This window comes from Melopsittacus undulatus, chromosome 2, assembly GCF_012275295.1.
Source record: "Melopsittacus undulatus isolate bMelUnd1 chromosome 2, bMelUnd1.mat.Z, whole genome shotgun sequence".
NCBI classification, from domain to species: Eukaryota; Metazoa; Chordata; class Aves; order Psittaciformes; family Psittaculidae; genus Melopsittacus; species Melopsittacus undulatus.
The window spans coordinates 15,734,264-15,749,808 of record NC_047528.1 but is presented as its reverse complement, the minus strand read 5'-3'; positions in this window follow the sequence as shown (position 1 = coordinate 15,749,808).

The following is a 15,545-nucleotide window of genomic DNA, read 5'->3' as shown; positions in this document are numbered from 1 at the left end:
TCCTAGTCTTGAGCTTTACATCTCAAAAGAACAGGTTCAAAAGATAAGATGACATCCTCTATGTCTGTGCTGCTGCATACTGTGTAGGACAAGCAGTTCTGTATTTGTTTCTAATCAGTCTTGCTTACCTTCTCAGCCACTTTTGATTCCTGGAGGAATCTGTTACAGTAACCCACAGCTGACAGCTGCATTCCCCGGAGCTGATGTCTACAAGCTGAGTAAAGCAGCATTTACTTACCCCTTCACTTCAGACCACAGATGAAATGCCAAGCATTTGGACATAGCATGGAATCATAGAATCCACTAAGTTGGAAAAGACCTAAGATCATCAGGTCCAACCATTACATCTGAAAAGCAGGAGTATCTCAACAGTTTGTTACCATCCACTTGCTATCTTGACTGTGTTTTTTTAATTAATTTCTTTTCACATTTTAAAACAACATTCATCAAGACTGCTTCAGCTCATTTTCTGTTCTCATTCATTTCCCTTTGAGAGAGGACTTCACTTTGTCTGCTTTCAAAATTAAAATACTTCTTGCTTTCCATGTGAGTGTACAGTTTCTCTGGACACATGGCAGGAGCCTGATGGGGACTGGCACAGATGGAGGAAGTGTTTGCACCCTGCTTCCTTGGCTGTCGGTAGCTGATGTTCTGACAGTTTGACCAGTCTAGTCCAGCCCTTTGGTTTAGAGCCAAAGTTATCAAGTACAAGCCAGAGATAACACAGGAACTCACAAATATTGACTCAGGAAGATCTGAAGATATTACCTTGAAAATATATATGTATCATGTAGGAAAGGCATCCAGCTTGGTTAGAGGAGGATATTTTTCAGAGAAGTAACACCAAAAACATACAGAACAATAAAAGAGGAAGCTCTTCTTTAACTTTGACTTTACTCCTGCTGTATAAGGCTCTTCCTGCAGCATAGGGCCCTTCCTGCAGCATAAGGTCTTTTTTCAGGGTTACAACCTGCTCATGCCCCATGACTAACATTACTATTGTCTCATCCAAAAAGGCATGAGGACACTCCAAGATGTTAACAGGCCCTTTACTGGACCTCACACAAGAAAGAAAAAGAGGTCAGTAATGTGGGAACTGCAAGCAGTCCTGTTCCTGCTCTGTGGACAATTAAAGAAGATGAAGAACTGCTGATAGTGTCCCTGCGTCTTGAGTAAACCAAGGAGTGTTTGGGTGCATGGGTGCAAGGTCAGGCTGGAAAACAGCCTGGGGAGTGATTGCTTGTAGAATGGAATTTATAGTGACTGGAAACAGTCACTGTGGCTGATGTGGTTTCTGTTTGGCTTCGTAGCTCAGTCCCGTATCTGTATGCTATATATTGCCATGCTGTAGTGAATAAAGTGGAACTGATGTACAAGCATAGGTCATGTGTGTGTGTGTGTTTAGCTTCTTTCTTTACAGTGATTCGGAGAAAACTCCAGGAACAAACTTGCCAACAAAGTTTTCAAGCTGACCAGCAGGTATTCTTTATTGTGGCGCCGGGAGACACAGGGGATAACTCCTCCTAACGTGTGTCTCCCTATTGCTACACAAGCCATCCTTATATAGTCCCTGGGCATACATACATATTCATGAGGCTACGTATGGATTACATCACTTTCCAGAAAGCTCCCCGCATGCGTACAGAACTGTGGTGGTGGTCTCTGAGGGTCGTTTACTTCTTCCAACAATCTTCATCACTTCTGGCAGCCTTTGAAGCACGCACAGTAGATGCTTATACCAGTTTAATTGGTTCACTAGCACCAGAGACATAATAATCCCCCTATCCTCCTACTTATCAGTTAGTTTACCCGTAGCCTATCCTGGACACCTGCTCTTCCCAGATACTCCTTATCCCTGTGTCCTGTTTTTCTAGACTGTTTTTCTTAAGACCACATCAACTATAACGATTTATCTTGTGCCAGTATGTTCCCTATCTGTACTCTATTTTTTTCTATGTATTATGCACCTCAGTAACTTTCCACTGCTACTGTTACAAAGCCATTGAACTTAACATTGCTTAAAACTAATTCTAAAGGTTTATAAATTCCATTTTGTGATTTTGTGTTCCCCTTGTTTCAATTCCCCCCTTTTTCTGTCCTTTTGCAAATTCTTTTGCAACATTTTATATATTACTATTACCATCAAAAGTCCTTTGAAATAATTTCCCATTTCTACTTGGTGCTTAATTTCATTCCTTTTCCAATCTTCATAATTTATCATAGATACTTTACAACACCAGAGGAAACATTGTATCATACCACAAGTAATCAATATTAAAATAATTAACATCAATATTCTTGCAACCAGTTGCCTCAACCAGGAGAGATTTGGTAACCATTAAGTTAACTTTTTTCCATATTTCTTCGAAACCACAGGCGGTGTCATCCATGGCCGTCCCATGAAATATCTTAGTTTGTTTCCAAATTTCCTCCAGATATGTTTCAATTCTGCCACTTTGGTCTATGTAGGAACAACAACTTTCATTGATTATGGAACAAACTCCTCCTTGTGATGCCGATAACATATCTGGAGCCATTCGGTTTTATACCACTTTAGATAGGCTCATTATGTTTTGTTGTTCTGCCTGCATTATATCAATATCTTTACTTTCCATTTCCTCTATGGTTGCTGAGATATTTACAATTGCGTTCTCTAATTCACTTACTCCCAAAGATGGAATTAGCCCTCTCACAAAACTATGAAATGCAGTGTGCTGTTCAGTAATAGGGTTAAACCTTCACTTAATCCATTTAACAAAACTTCTAATCCAGGTTCTGGAAGGATACCTGTCGATAATAGTAAAATTGGGTATTATAGAACCTAAGGTGCCTGCCCCTTTCCAGTTGAGTGGTAAAGTCCTATAAGCATTTTCTCCACATAACCAATACCATCCTTTTCCTTTAGGAACGGGTCACCACTGAACTACAATACCATCTATAATTTGAATGGTGACCTACATCTGTGGCATTTAAGTAAGTATATTTTCCTACCCTGGTTCCTGGTGTAATACATCTTTGTGCACAGGTGTAATATTTATTGCCTGGATTAGGATTAACTATTCCAAATTTTAACCTTTCGTTTGAATACAAATTGCTAGTGTTCACCCACAGATTTGTCCATGAAACAGTGTTAGGAATTGGAACTCCAATTAATGGGAGTTTCAGGCTTTCTCCTGATTTAGGCAACTGTGCTCACACCCAACAGTCACTACGATTAAAAACTTCAGTAACATTTTGCATTAATTTCAGGTATAAATTCTGGTCTCAAGCTTGTGCACCAGTTATCATATGAGTCCAAATTATGACCGACGCAATTTCATACGTAAGGGTCCTGAAGGTTCGATCTGCCACGTCTTCTCTGGTTCTGGTGCTTTCTTTATTCTTGAATAAAGTATCCAAGCAGGTTGTTCCTTTATCTTCACTGCTGTAAAGGTGGTCAGCAATATCTGGTACAGTCCACTCCAGTTCTCCTGTAGAGGATCTCCTGAAAAATTCTTAACATAAACCCAGTCTCCAGATCTGAAAGGGTGAATCAGATAATCCAAACCTCTTGCTCTTGTCCCTGCTACTCTCTTATTTATCTCCTCCAATTCTTTTCCCAAATTGACCAAAACCTGTCGGAGATAGCCTTCCCCCACTTCCTGAAGACTTCCTCCTTTAAACTGGGACTGTTATGGTCTTCCACATAGAATTTCAAATGGGCTAACCTCTTCTTTCGACCGAGGTTAGTTCGAATTCTTAATAGAGCCAGTGGTAAACCTTGGTACCAATATAATTTCATTTCCTGACATATTTTACTAATTTGTTGTTCGATCAGATGGTTTATCTTTTCTACGTGCCCACTGGCCTGAGGCCTGTATAGAACATGTACTTGCCAATCAATTTCCAATTTTTGCTAATTTCTTGTAACAAGTTTGCACTAAACTGCAAACCTCGGTTGGAAGAAATTGCCGCTGGTACTCCAAAGCAAGGTATTATCTCATTAAATAATGTTTTCATCAGTTGTCTTGCATTATTTATCCTACAAAGGAATGCTTCTGGCCAGCCAGAAAAAGTATCTGTTAACTCCAACAAATATTGATAACCCCCTTTTCTTGATAATTCAGAAAAATCTATTTGCCGCTGCTGTCCCAGGAAACTTCCTCTTACAATTGTCCCAATTTGATTTCTATTTTCAGTTTTATGCTTATTCTTAAGACATAGCTGACATTGTTTTGTCACTGATTGAACTGTGGTGTATAGATTTCTTCCTACAATTTGTTTGTCTAAATATTTATATAAAGAGTTGCTACCCCAATGAGTTTTATTATGTTCTCCCTGAACTAACTTCCAGAGTTGGTTATAGGAGATTACAATTCACCCATCAGGTATCTGAACCCAATCTTCTTTATTTTCCTGTCCTTTTAGATCCTCAATCAAATTTTATCCTCTTTTGAATACCTACGTTTAGATTTTTCAGTTGTTAGTTTGCCATCAGGGATTAAGGACATGATTTGTGATTGTTCAACTGCTCGTTTGGCTTCAAAATTGGCCAAATTATTTCCGATTTCCTGATCAGAGTCACCTTGTTGATGTCCTTTACAGTACATAATAGCTACTTCTTCAGGTAGCTGAACAGCCTCCAGTAATTGTAGAATTTCTGTAGCATGTTTGTTCAAAAGTCCTCATTCTTTCCAGATAGCACCATGTACATAATCAGTCCAAATATTTATCCTTTTATCTTTAGCCAATTCCAGGGCTCTCGCTAACGCTATTATTTCTGCCTTCTGGGCAGAGGTATTCAAGGGTAAAGGTTTAGCCCCTGTTACCTGTGAAGTGGTGTTAATGGCATATCCTGCCTCTCATTTACCATTTTTCATGAAGCTACTACCATCAGTAAACCAAGAATCAGCATCTTCCAGAGGTTTTTCTTTCAAGTCTGGTCGGCTCAAATATACAGTCTCTATGGTGTCCAAGCAGTCTTGTGTTAGTGGTTCTGTTGATCGTTCCTGCAAAAGGATGCTGGATTGACAACATTAGTGACCACACTTTCTATATCATCTTGTTCCACAAGGGTGGCCTGGTATTTAAAAAACATGAAGCAGATAACCAGTGGGCTACTTTCTGTTCCAGGACTGCTGATACAACATGGGACATTAGCACAGTAATTTTTGTCCCAAGGTGAATTTGCGAGCTTCTTCAATATTCATGACAACTGCTGACACAGCCCTTAGGCATCTGGGCCATCCTTTGCTCGCTTCATCCAGCTGTTTTGAAAAACACATCACTGCCCTTCTGTAGGGTCCTAGTTTTCGAGCAAGGACCTCCAGAGCTAGTCCCTGTTCTTCATAGGAATAGAGCCAAAAGGGTTTAGTTACATCCAGAAGTCACAGAGCTGCAGCTCTCATTAGCTCTGTTTTTAAATTTCTAAAATCCCCCTCTGCTGAATTAGTCCATTCTAAAGAGGGAGGGTTTCCCTTCAACAGCTCATATAGTGTTCTTACCAGAACACCGTAATCATGGATCCAAAGTCTGCACCATCCAGTCATTCCCAGTAATGTCCGGAGCTCCTTGCCAGTTGATAGTCGTGGAGTCTGACAGATGGCTTCTTTTCTAGAAGCTCCAAGTTCTCTCTGTCCTCCTGTTATTTCATATCCTAGGTAGGAAACTAGGGTTTGGATTAGTTGGGCCTTTTGTCTGGATACCCAATAACCATTCAGTCCCAGAAAAGTTAATTCCACTGTCCACTGGATACATTCTTTCTTTATTTCTGTAGCAATTAATAGGTCATCCACATATTGTAACAGAGTCCCCATCTGAGCAGGTGGCTTCCATGATCCTAGTTCTTGTGCTGATTTCCAGAAATTGCTGGACTGTTTGAAACCCTTTAGGTAATACTGTCCAAGTTAATTGAGTTTCCCTTCCTGTGTCAGTATTTTCCCATTCAAAAGCAAATAAATTTTGGCTTTCTTTGGCCAATGGTAAGCAAAAGAAAGCATCCTTTAAATCCAAGATGGCAAAACATTTCTGATTATTATTCAATTTAGTCAATAATTCATACAAATTAGCTACTACTGGGCAAATATCCTCTGCAGTTTTGTTGACTGCTCTGAGATCTTGAATCAATCTGCAACTTTTATCATCCTATTTCTTTACTGTCCAGAATATTATATTCCAATTCACATTCAATTAATATATATATTTTAAAATTTATCAATGACTTTTTTTTTCCTTTGATCTTCTATTTGAAGGGATATTGTTTTATTGTAATTGGGCAGGCCCCCCTTTTTATTTCCACTTTAGCAGGCAAAGCATTTTTTACCTTACCTGGAACTTCTGATGCCCATACTCCCAGATATACCTGATTAAGGATTTCTTCTATTTCAGGGAGGTCCTCCTGTTTGCTTTTCTGCTGAATTAGAGACAAACTCCAAACTGCAATTAACTGTTTGTTTTTAAGTCTAAATTCCATTCTGCCTTCTTTAAATGTTGCTTCTCACCCTAAGAAAGATTTTAGAGAATTTGGCATGCATAAAAATTTATGCATTCCTATTTGTTTTCCCAATTTGTACTTTAAGGGTTTCAGAAAGAATGCCTCGGGTTGTTTGTGGGTTGGCTTTTTTTCTGTTTTTCTTGGTGCCCAGTAGCTCCCACATCTGTAACAAATTCCTTTCTCTCAGATTTAACACCGAATAAGTTGCTCCTCTATCCACTAAAATTCCACTTTATTTCCTCGAGTTCCTACTTTTAATTTAACCAGTGGATCTGCTAGGGTAGATTCCCCAGGTCCCTGTCAGTCTGGTTCCAATTCAGTCGCTGGAGCCACACCATGGCACTACCCCCCCCAAGGGCAGTCTCACTTCCAGCGTCCGAACTCTTCCCCCCAGTTTCAAAGCAACCACCGCAGCCGTGGCTATATCACCACCCAGCTTTTTCTTTTCTACCCGTTCCCGATTCCTATACACTCTCCATGCTTCCTCCTGTCCACATTTATTCAACAACCCCTCAGTCCCATCCGTGCACATGTCTGTTCCCACTTGTTTGCCTGTCCCAGCACCCATCCCACACTCAAACACAGGAGCTGCTCGAGCTCCCCTCCTTTCCCCCTTGGTTTTCCTTTGTTTTTCCTCACAGATGCTCACCCTGCTCTGCAGGGGCTGCAGATGCCTCTGCAACAGCACTGCTGTTTTAACCCTTTCTGAACTCGGAATGTGCATCTGCCACTTGGTGCCAGTGACAGTGATCTCTCGCTCCTTATGAATATCAGAGAGGAGAGATGCAGAGGGTGCTCCTCGGAGGTACCTGTGATAGATAATTTTACAGCCTATCTTCCTGATTACTGTTTTTTAACTTTAAACATCTTTCCCCAGTATCACAGGCTGAACAACATCTCTCCATCTTAACATTCAGGTTTTTCTCTGTCCTTTTCCAAAGCCAAAATTAAGGGAACTGGCGGAGCCATATTAATTTTGCATTGCCTCTGTCACTCTACGTGGTCTCTTAAAGTGAAGAACATATCGGCATACATTACTTCATGCCATTTTCCTTGCAGCCTCAAAACAACATTAATTGTAACAATGTATTATAGTTCAGGTTCCATTTTTAGGCCATTTTTCCTGATCTTCCAAAGTATACAAAGGCCACCATCGGTTACAAAATTTTTCAAAACAGCTGGACAACATTTTCTTATTTACCGAGCCCCCAGGAGACCCTCCCAGTTCTTTCCAGTGTGCCAAAATGCACCCTAAAGGACTCTTTTGCATGATCTCTTCACTCTGCTGATTTTCCATTATCAGTCTCTCACTCACACACACACGGGATCCCACAGACACACTCCACACAGTTACAACACTTGAAACAGACAGAGACTAAAATTCTATCAAACAAACCACAGTTAATAACACAGTTATAATATCCTGTCACCAATACCAAAATCACAAGACCAAAATCTTTAATGTCACAAGCCACAACAAGATCCAAAACAATTTCCACGAGACACCCCCTGCATCTTGCAGGACCCAAACCACAAGAAGCCCCCTGCTTCTTGTGGGTGTATACCAAACGGACGCTAGCAGCCGGGTATATGCCTTTACCTACGAGATTTCTTACCTCGATTTACGGAAGGCTTCCAAACCTTGCGTACGCATACCAAACCAACCCAATTACCAATGCAGTCTTTGTGCAAGATGCCCCCTGCACCTTACAGACTATAGAAAAGAAAAGAATACATTTTATGAAGATGGTCCTTGTTTGCTCCCGCAGTGATCCGAATGAGTCGAGGGGTCCCTCCGGGAAAAATTCCCAAGGGCCCTAGGGAGCCCTGTCCTCAGCGGGTCCTGCAGCCGAGCAGAGAGGGTCCCATCTGGGTCGCCAGATTGATTCGGAGAAAACTCCAGGAACAAACTTGCCAACAAAGTTTTCAAGCTGACAAGCAGGTATTCTTTATTGCGGCGCCGGGAGACACAGGGGATAACTCCTCCTAACATGTGTCTCTCTATTACTACACAAGCCATCCTTATATAGTCCCTGGGCACACATACATATTCATGAGGCTACGTATGGATTACATCATTTTCCAGAAAGCTCCCCGCATGCATACAGAACTGTGGTGGTGGTCTCTGAGGGTCGTTTACTTCTTCCAACAATCTTCATCACTTCTGGCAGCCTTTGAAGCACGTGCAGTAGATGCTTATACCAGTTTAATTGGTTCACTAGCACCAGAGACATAATAATCCCCCTATCCTCCTACTTATCAGTTAGTTTACCCGTAGCCTGTCCTGGACTCCTGCTCTTCCCAGATACTCCTTATCCCTGTGTCCTGTTTTTCTAAACTGTTTTTCTTAAGACCACATCAACTATAACGATTTATCTTGTGCCAGTATGTTCTCTATATATACTCTATTTTTTTCTATGTATTATGCACCTCAGTAATTTTCCACTGCTACTGTTACAAAGCCATTGAACTTAACATTGCTTAAAACTAATTCTAAAGGTTTATAAATTCCATTTTGTGATTTTGTGTTCCCCTTGTTTCAACAGACACCACAAATGGTGCTCCATGTGAGACACTAAACTGCTCAATACTGCAGCATCCGCGTGATCTGAAGGGGAATTTCTGGTACCGTCATTCACCTGTTACAGGTTAGTAATACTCATTGAATGCGGAATCATGGGATTGCATTTGAAAAACAGGACAAGTACAATCAGCCAAATAGAAATTATATTTGAAGGTCTTATTACAACAAATTTTAAAATCCTCTGGATATCGTTTGGCTGAGAGGCAAGCAATGAATCTTTTGTTATGGGTCAGAACAAATTGCAACCAGTTTCCAGCAACAGGGTCATTTCATACTCAGATATGGGAGAGAGTGGGAGAACATTTGCAGACTTGAAATTGCCTTGGTATGGAGGTTCCTACTGATTTAATAGTGACATGGTGTTTTATCTATTCTGCATTATATAATTTAAAACCTGCTGAGGATATAATTCAGAAACATCATTAAACACATGACCAAAATACTGACAATTTGAAGAGCAAAGACAGAAGGATGAAAATATCTTTTCTGAGAAGGCTGATAATCCTTTTGGTCCTAGACCCATAGATTCAGACAAGGAGCCAAAATTATACTCACTTCTGACTCTGTTAAAGGCATTCACATTGCATATTCCTCATGCTCCTCAATCTACCACACCTCCCTTGACCTTGATAAAGAACCATTTGGCCAGCTGTTAGTTAACCAGGAGGCTCCTACAGATGGGCAGGGACAACAACAACTGGTACATTAAAGTATTCTATACACAGTGCCGAAGGAGTTGAAAAAATCAGTGATGGAAAATGGATTTCAAAGTCCTTATACATTAAGTCTGGTAGAAATGGTAGCTAGTACTGGATCTATGGTGCCGTGGGATTGGCAAACTTCAATGCAAATGATTTTGACACCCACTCAGTGTTCAGTGTGGAGACTGGAATATAGTGACTTGGTGGCTTTACAGGTATTAGATAATGTTCAAGGAGGAATACCAATAGATGCTGACATGTTAACAGGCTCCAGGCAATGGTTGCACCCTCATAATCAAACTAATCTAAACACTCTGGTATTCCAGCAAGTTGCCTGTTCAAGCCTGCAGGCAAGCACCTCTATCAGGAAAAAAAACTACTTCTTTTGCAAGTGCTCTCAAACCATCTCAGGAACCCCACGTGTCTTTTATAGACCAATTAAACAATGCTATATAAAGGACGATTGATAATCCTGAGGCTGCTCGTGTGCTTTTATTTCAGCTAGCATATGAAAATGAAACTGGAGATTGCAAAGCTGCTTTAGCCCTGGTCAGGGAAAAGTTTACAGATGTGGCTGATATATTAAAACATGTCAGGATATCAATATGGAGACTCATAAGGCTTCTGTATTGGCTGCTGCATTAACTAAACTTAATATGAGTCAGTAAAAATATTTTAACTGTGGACAGGAAGAACAGATTAGTAAAATGTGTTCTAAAAAGAAAAAAAGGCAGAAAGAAACAATGCCATCTGAACTCTGTCCCATATGCAGGAAAAGATATCACTGGAGCAATCAATGTAAATCTAAATTTGATAAGGATGGAAACCCTTTGTCGGGAAACTCCAGGGGAGCGTGGCGAAACCCAGTGCCCCTCAAAACACCAGGGTTTTTGCAGCAAACACTCCATCTCTGATCTTGCAGTTGCCATAACAGGCGATGCCTGGCTGGATTAAAGGTATAGTCACCAATGTCTGGGGACCTTTACCAAAGGGATTTATGGGTCTTTTGTTAGGACACTTGACGATTTCTCTGCTCATTGTTAATATGCAACGAAGATCATTAGGAGTTATATGTCAAATTGACAGTAACTCTGTTTACTTTTGGGAATGGTTTTTTTTTTACCACATATGAAGATAAAGACTGTGACAAAACCATTAGATATGATTGTTGGCTTAATTGCCAAAGGCTTTACGAGGCTTCAACATTTGCCAGGCGATGACCCTGCAGAATTGTATTTACCATTAATTGTAACAGACTTTCAGTTCCTTTTTGCTCAGTCTGTGTCTTTCCAAATAGCATTAGCAGACTTTATGGGAAAATTTTTTATGGTACTCTGAAACATAAATTGCTAAAAGCTTTTTCAGATTTTGATCTACAGGAGCGATTTGTAGGTCAAACACAACCCATTCAGGATGCCAAAACTATTTTTGTTGATGGCTCTGGCAAAGCTGCTGTTGTTTGGTTTGAAAATGATTCCTGGCAGTCCTCTGTTACACATGTGGATGGCTCTACATGTCTTGTTGAAATTGCTGCAGTCTTACTTGGGCTACAGTTGTTCCCTGTAAAATCCTTAAATATCGCTTGTGACTCCGAATCTGTTGTTTGGTTGTAATCACACCTTCCTTTTAGTGTGTTAAAAGAAAACAATAGCCATGCACTTTCTGACATTTTGCTGAAGCTAAAACATTGTTTGGAAACTAGGAATTATTCTGGTTTTATTGGATATATTAGATTGCATTCCAACCTTCCCGGCCCTTTGACTGCAGGGAATGACATAGCAGACTCCTTGACCATTAACATTGTGCAGTTTGCTTTCTGTGGCTGCTTCACATTCATTTTTTCATCCTAATGCCTCTGCTTTAAAGAAACACTTTAGCCTGTCTCCTTCCCCAGCAAAGCAAATTGCCAGGTCTTGCCTTGACTGTCAGTCAATGGCTTAATCCTCATTTGCCATGGGTGTAAATCCTCAAGGCTTAAAGGCAAATGAGGTTTGGCAAGCAGATGTTACACACATTGCTTCCTTTGGTGCCTTTATGTTCATGTGCCTGTTGGCACATTTTCGCATATGATTTCAGCCTCTGCCCATAAAGGAGAGAAGGCTTGTGATGTCATCCGATATTTAATATGTGCATTTACTACCTTAGTAGTTCCTTCCCAGCTGAAAACAGACAACAGCCCTGCATATACCTCATTAGCTTTATCACAGTGTTTACAGCAGTGGGGTGTCACACATGTCACTGGTATTCCCCACTCCCCTACAGGCTAGGGGATTGTGGAATGAACTCACGCTGTTCTGAAATCCATGCTACAGAAACGAGAAAGGGGGGAATATGGTCCCTCAAGAACAAGTAGACAATGCCATCGATACACTGAATTTTTTAAATTGCACTCAATCTTCCATGAATACTCCTGTCACTGCAGTACAACGCTATTTTGGCTCTGATAGCCCACCTTCTGAACATGCTAAGGTATGGTATCATGGTCCTTTGAGCCCGCAGACAAAGGAAGGGCCTGTGGAACTGATAACCTGGGGGAGGAGGTATGTTTGTGTCCTCCTACCTACAGGTCTGTGGTGGCTACCTGCAAAGTTTGTCAAGCCATATCATGAGCTGGACAGACAAGTTGAAGAACCTGATGCCTCAGATGCAGGAGCTGACCTTGAAGACCCCAAGCAGAATGAGACGGAGGAAGAGAAAAAGGAATGATTTGCAAAACATCACTTGGGGGCAACTGAAAAGTCTACATTAAACTGCAAATACTATGATGAGTGCTGTAGGTGTGGAGCCCTCTCCAATCAATACTTTTCTGGCTTACTTAGCAATCATTGCAGCTAATTCTGTTGTAAATATGTGCAAATCAATAAAGACTATAACCAGACTGTGTTTAACAACTCAAATACAGGTGCTTGCAACATAGCTATTATTAGAGACTGTGATTTTGTGTATAAATCACCTGTATTTGCTATCCAGTTGCTAATAAGAAACTACACCTTGTATCATAGTATAACCTCAACCCCTATTGGTATGGATTTGTCACTTGTAAAAAAGGTGTTAGAGCATGCAAATTTACAGCAGCTGCTAGAAAATGCTAAAGCAGAAGCTAGAAAGATCCTAATAACTGTACATCACAACAGTAGTGTTATAAAGCAAGTAATGGAACAAATTAAGAGGGTGGGAGAAAACCACTGGTGGGAAATTTTCTTTGGCTGGTACCCACTGCCACCAGCATCTTCAACATGCTGCTGCACCCAGTAGTAGTTATACTGCTAATGCAAATCTGTGTGTGCATTGCCATGGTGGCGACTTGTTTCTTAATGAGGCAGGTGAAACTGTGCATTGACAATGAGGTGCAAGGACTGAGGCTGGCCAAATGCCTCCTACTATAGCAAAGGGCGAGACTGGGTTGGCTTCTGTGTTTGCCACCAGGAACCTTTAGCTCTGCTGTTGGCTGCAACCCAGCAGGTGTTAAGCAGTGGGGACACATGCCATGCCAGACCTGAATGTGAGGGATGGCCTCCGCTGTTATAAGAGGGCCATCCAGGAGGGAAGGGCAGGCCAAGAAGCCTGTGGTTGGCACGAATCACAGAATGGTAGAGGTTGGAAGTGACCTCTTGAGTTGATCTAGTCCAAATCCCCTGCTCAAGCAGGATCACCTAAAGCAGACTGCCCAGGACTGTATCTAGCTGGGTTTTAACTGCTTCCACAGATGGAGACTCCACAACCTCTCTAGGCAAGCTGCACCAGTGTTTCATCACCCTCACAGTGAAAAAGCAAAAGTCAGCTTAAGTAACTATTGAAGTAATAATAACTAACTTGTATTTGAACCTTGCGTCCTCAAATGCTAATGTCAAGAAGCTGGTTTTGTGTGATTTAAGACTCCTTAAGCAGAGAAGGGGATAAGGAAAGTCAATGACTGTGTCTTTGGAAGTAAAGAGAAGGGAACATCATGCCTGAGCTTGGAAAACCACTTACTGAAGATGGCAGGGGTGTCACCATTCTCAAAGACTTGGAAAGATGATGAAAGATGAGCAGAAAGAAACACCCTGTAATCACCTTGGAGTTGAGTCCATATGGACCTTTGCAGCATCTATCTCCAGGTTCCCAAGACTTGCAGTGTGTCTGGCCAATGGATTGATGAGATCTTGTCTTTGGAGCCTGGATATCACTGCTTTGCTTTTCCTCCAGTCCCCTGGAGACTTGTTGCCAACTTGCAAAGAACTGAAGCCAAAGTGCTTGTCACCTTAATTGTGCAAAACAAAATAGGGGAGATGTGGGAAGGGGGGAAGCGGTCCTGTTCCTGCTGTGTGGATAGAAGTATTGCTGATAGTGCCCTTGGGTCTTGAGCAAGCCAAGGAGTGTTTGTGTGCATGGGTGCAAGGTCAGGCTGGAAAACCGCCTGGGGAGTGATTGCTTATAGAATGGAATTTATAGTGACTGGAAACAGTCACTGTGGCTGATGTGGTTTCTGTTTGGCTTCATAGCTCAGACTCCTATCTGTATGCTATATATTACCATACTGTAGTGAGTAAAGTGGAACTGGTGTGTAAGCATGAGGTGTGTGTCTGTGTGTTTAGCTTCTTGCTTTGCAGACGCTGCAAATAAAGAGGATAATACCTCCCTTCAGACACTGTGACCCCTGAGATGTGCAGCATCTCCAGCTGGGGCACAGCCCATGGTGCAGGTCCTACATGAAGGGGTTTCCCAGTGTTCTGGTCTTTAGAGCTCGTGTAGGATCTTCTGAAAAGAAAATAGTTCTGGTCATCTCTCCTACTGCTAAAGGATGCTCACCTGAGAACAGGCAGCTTCACTTTCAGATAAAGACAACGTGCAGGTGATGCAATTGCCAGTGCCAGGAGGGAGCTCTTACAGGTTCCTTAGTTACAGTTAGCTGGCCACGTATTTTCTGTGGTGGGGGGATAGGTGTAGCACAAGAAAGGCCAGAAGGCCAAACTGCATCCAGGCCACATCATAGCACAGCTGTGCTGTAGGGTAGCCTACACCTTCCGAGATTAACTGGTATGGTGGCCACTGACTCCTTGGAGTACGATGGTCTGCTGGTTAGGATATTGCTGAAATACGACTGTCACACAGAGCATCCTGTCCCTGGCTAAAGGCTGAGCAAGGACAGGGGCAATTTACCAGTTTTCAGCAAGGTAATGATTGACTCCATGGGGATTTAGAAGATACAACACAGCACTATAATAGAACGATCTAATTATTCTGCAACTTTGAGTCTCCAAGATAGCAGATATTCTTGAAATAACATCAGTTTAAAGGAAGCTGATCAAGAGCTCCAGTGCAGAGAGAAGTGAAGAAAAAGGAAATGTTCCCTCCCCAGAGTCAGTAAACACATTTCAGGGTACAGATCTTCTAATCCCATATAAAAAAGTCCCCAAAAGATAAAGAATGCCTTTCATAGGCCAGGCAAAAATCCATTGCCACCAGCATTCCCTGTGCATGCAGGAGCGTGCTGGAACACATGGCAGTGCTGCCCATCTCCCTGCAATTTGGGCTGCACTTTCCCCCACATCTGCTTCTTTACACGGCTCCCCCCATGACCCCATCCTGGCGGCAGGGTGTCCAGGCCAGCCTCCTCCTCACCCTGACCAAACAGCAGGAGAAATTGGGAAGGAACCCTTTTTTCTGTGGGATTTGTGTCCCTCCCCATGACACAGCAGCCAGGGGCTGCTCGCTCACCTTCAGGAGAGGGTCATCACTGACAAGGGTGCTCTGCTGAGTGTTTCCCAGCGATTTACAGCTTCAGTCCTGGTTCGATGATCTCCATACA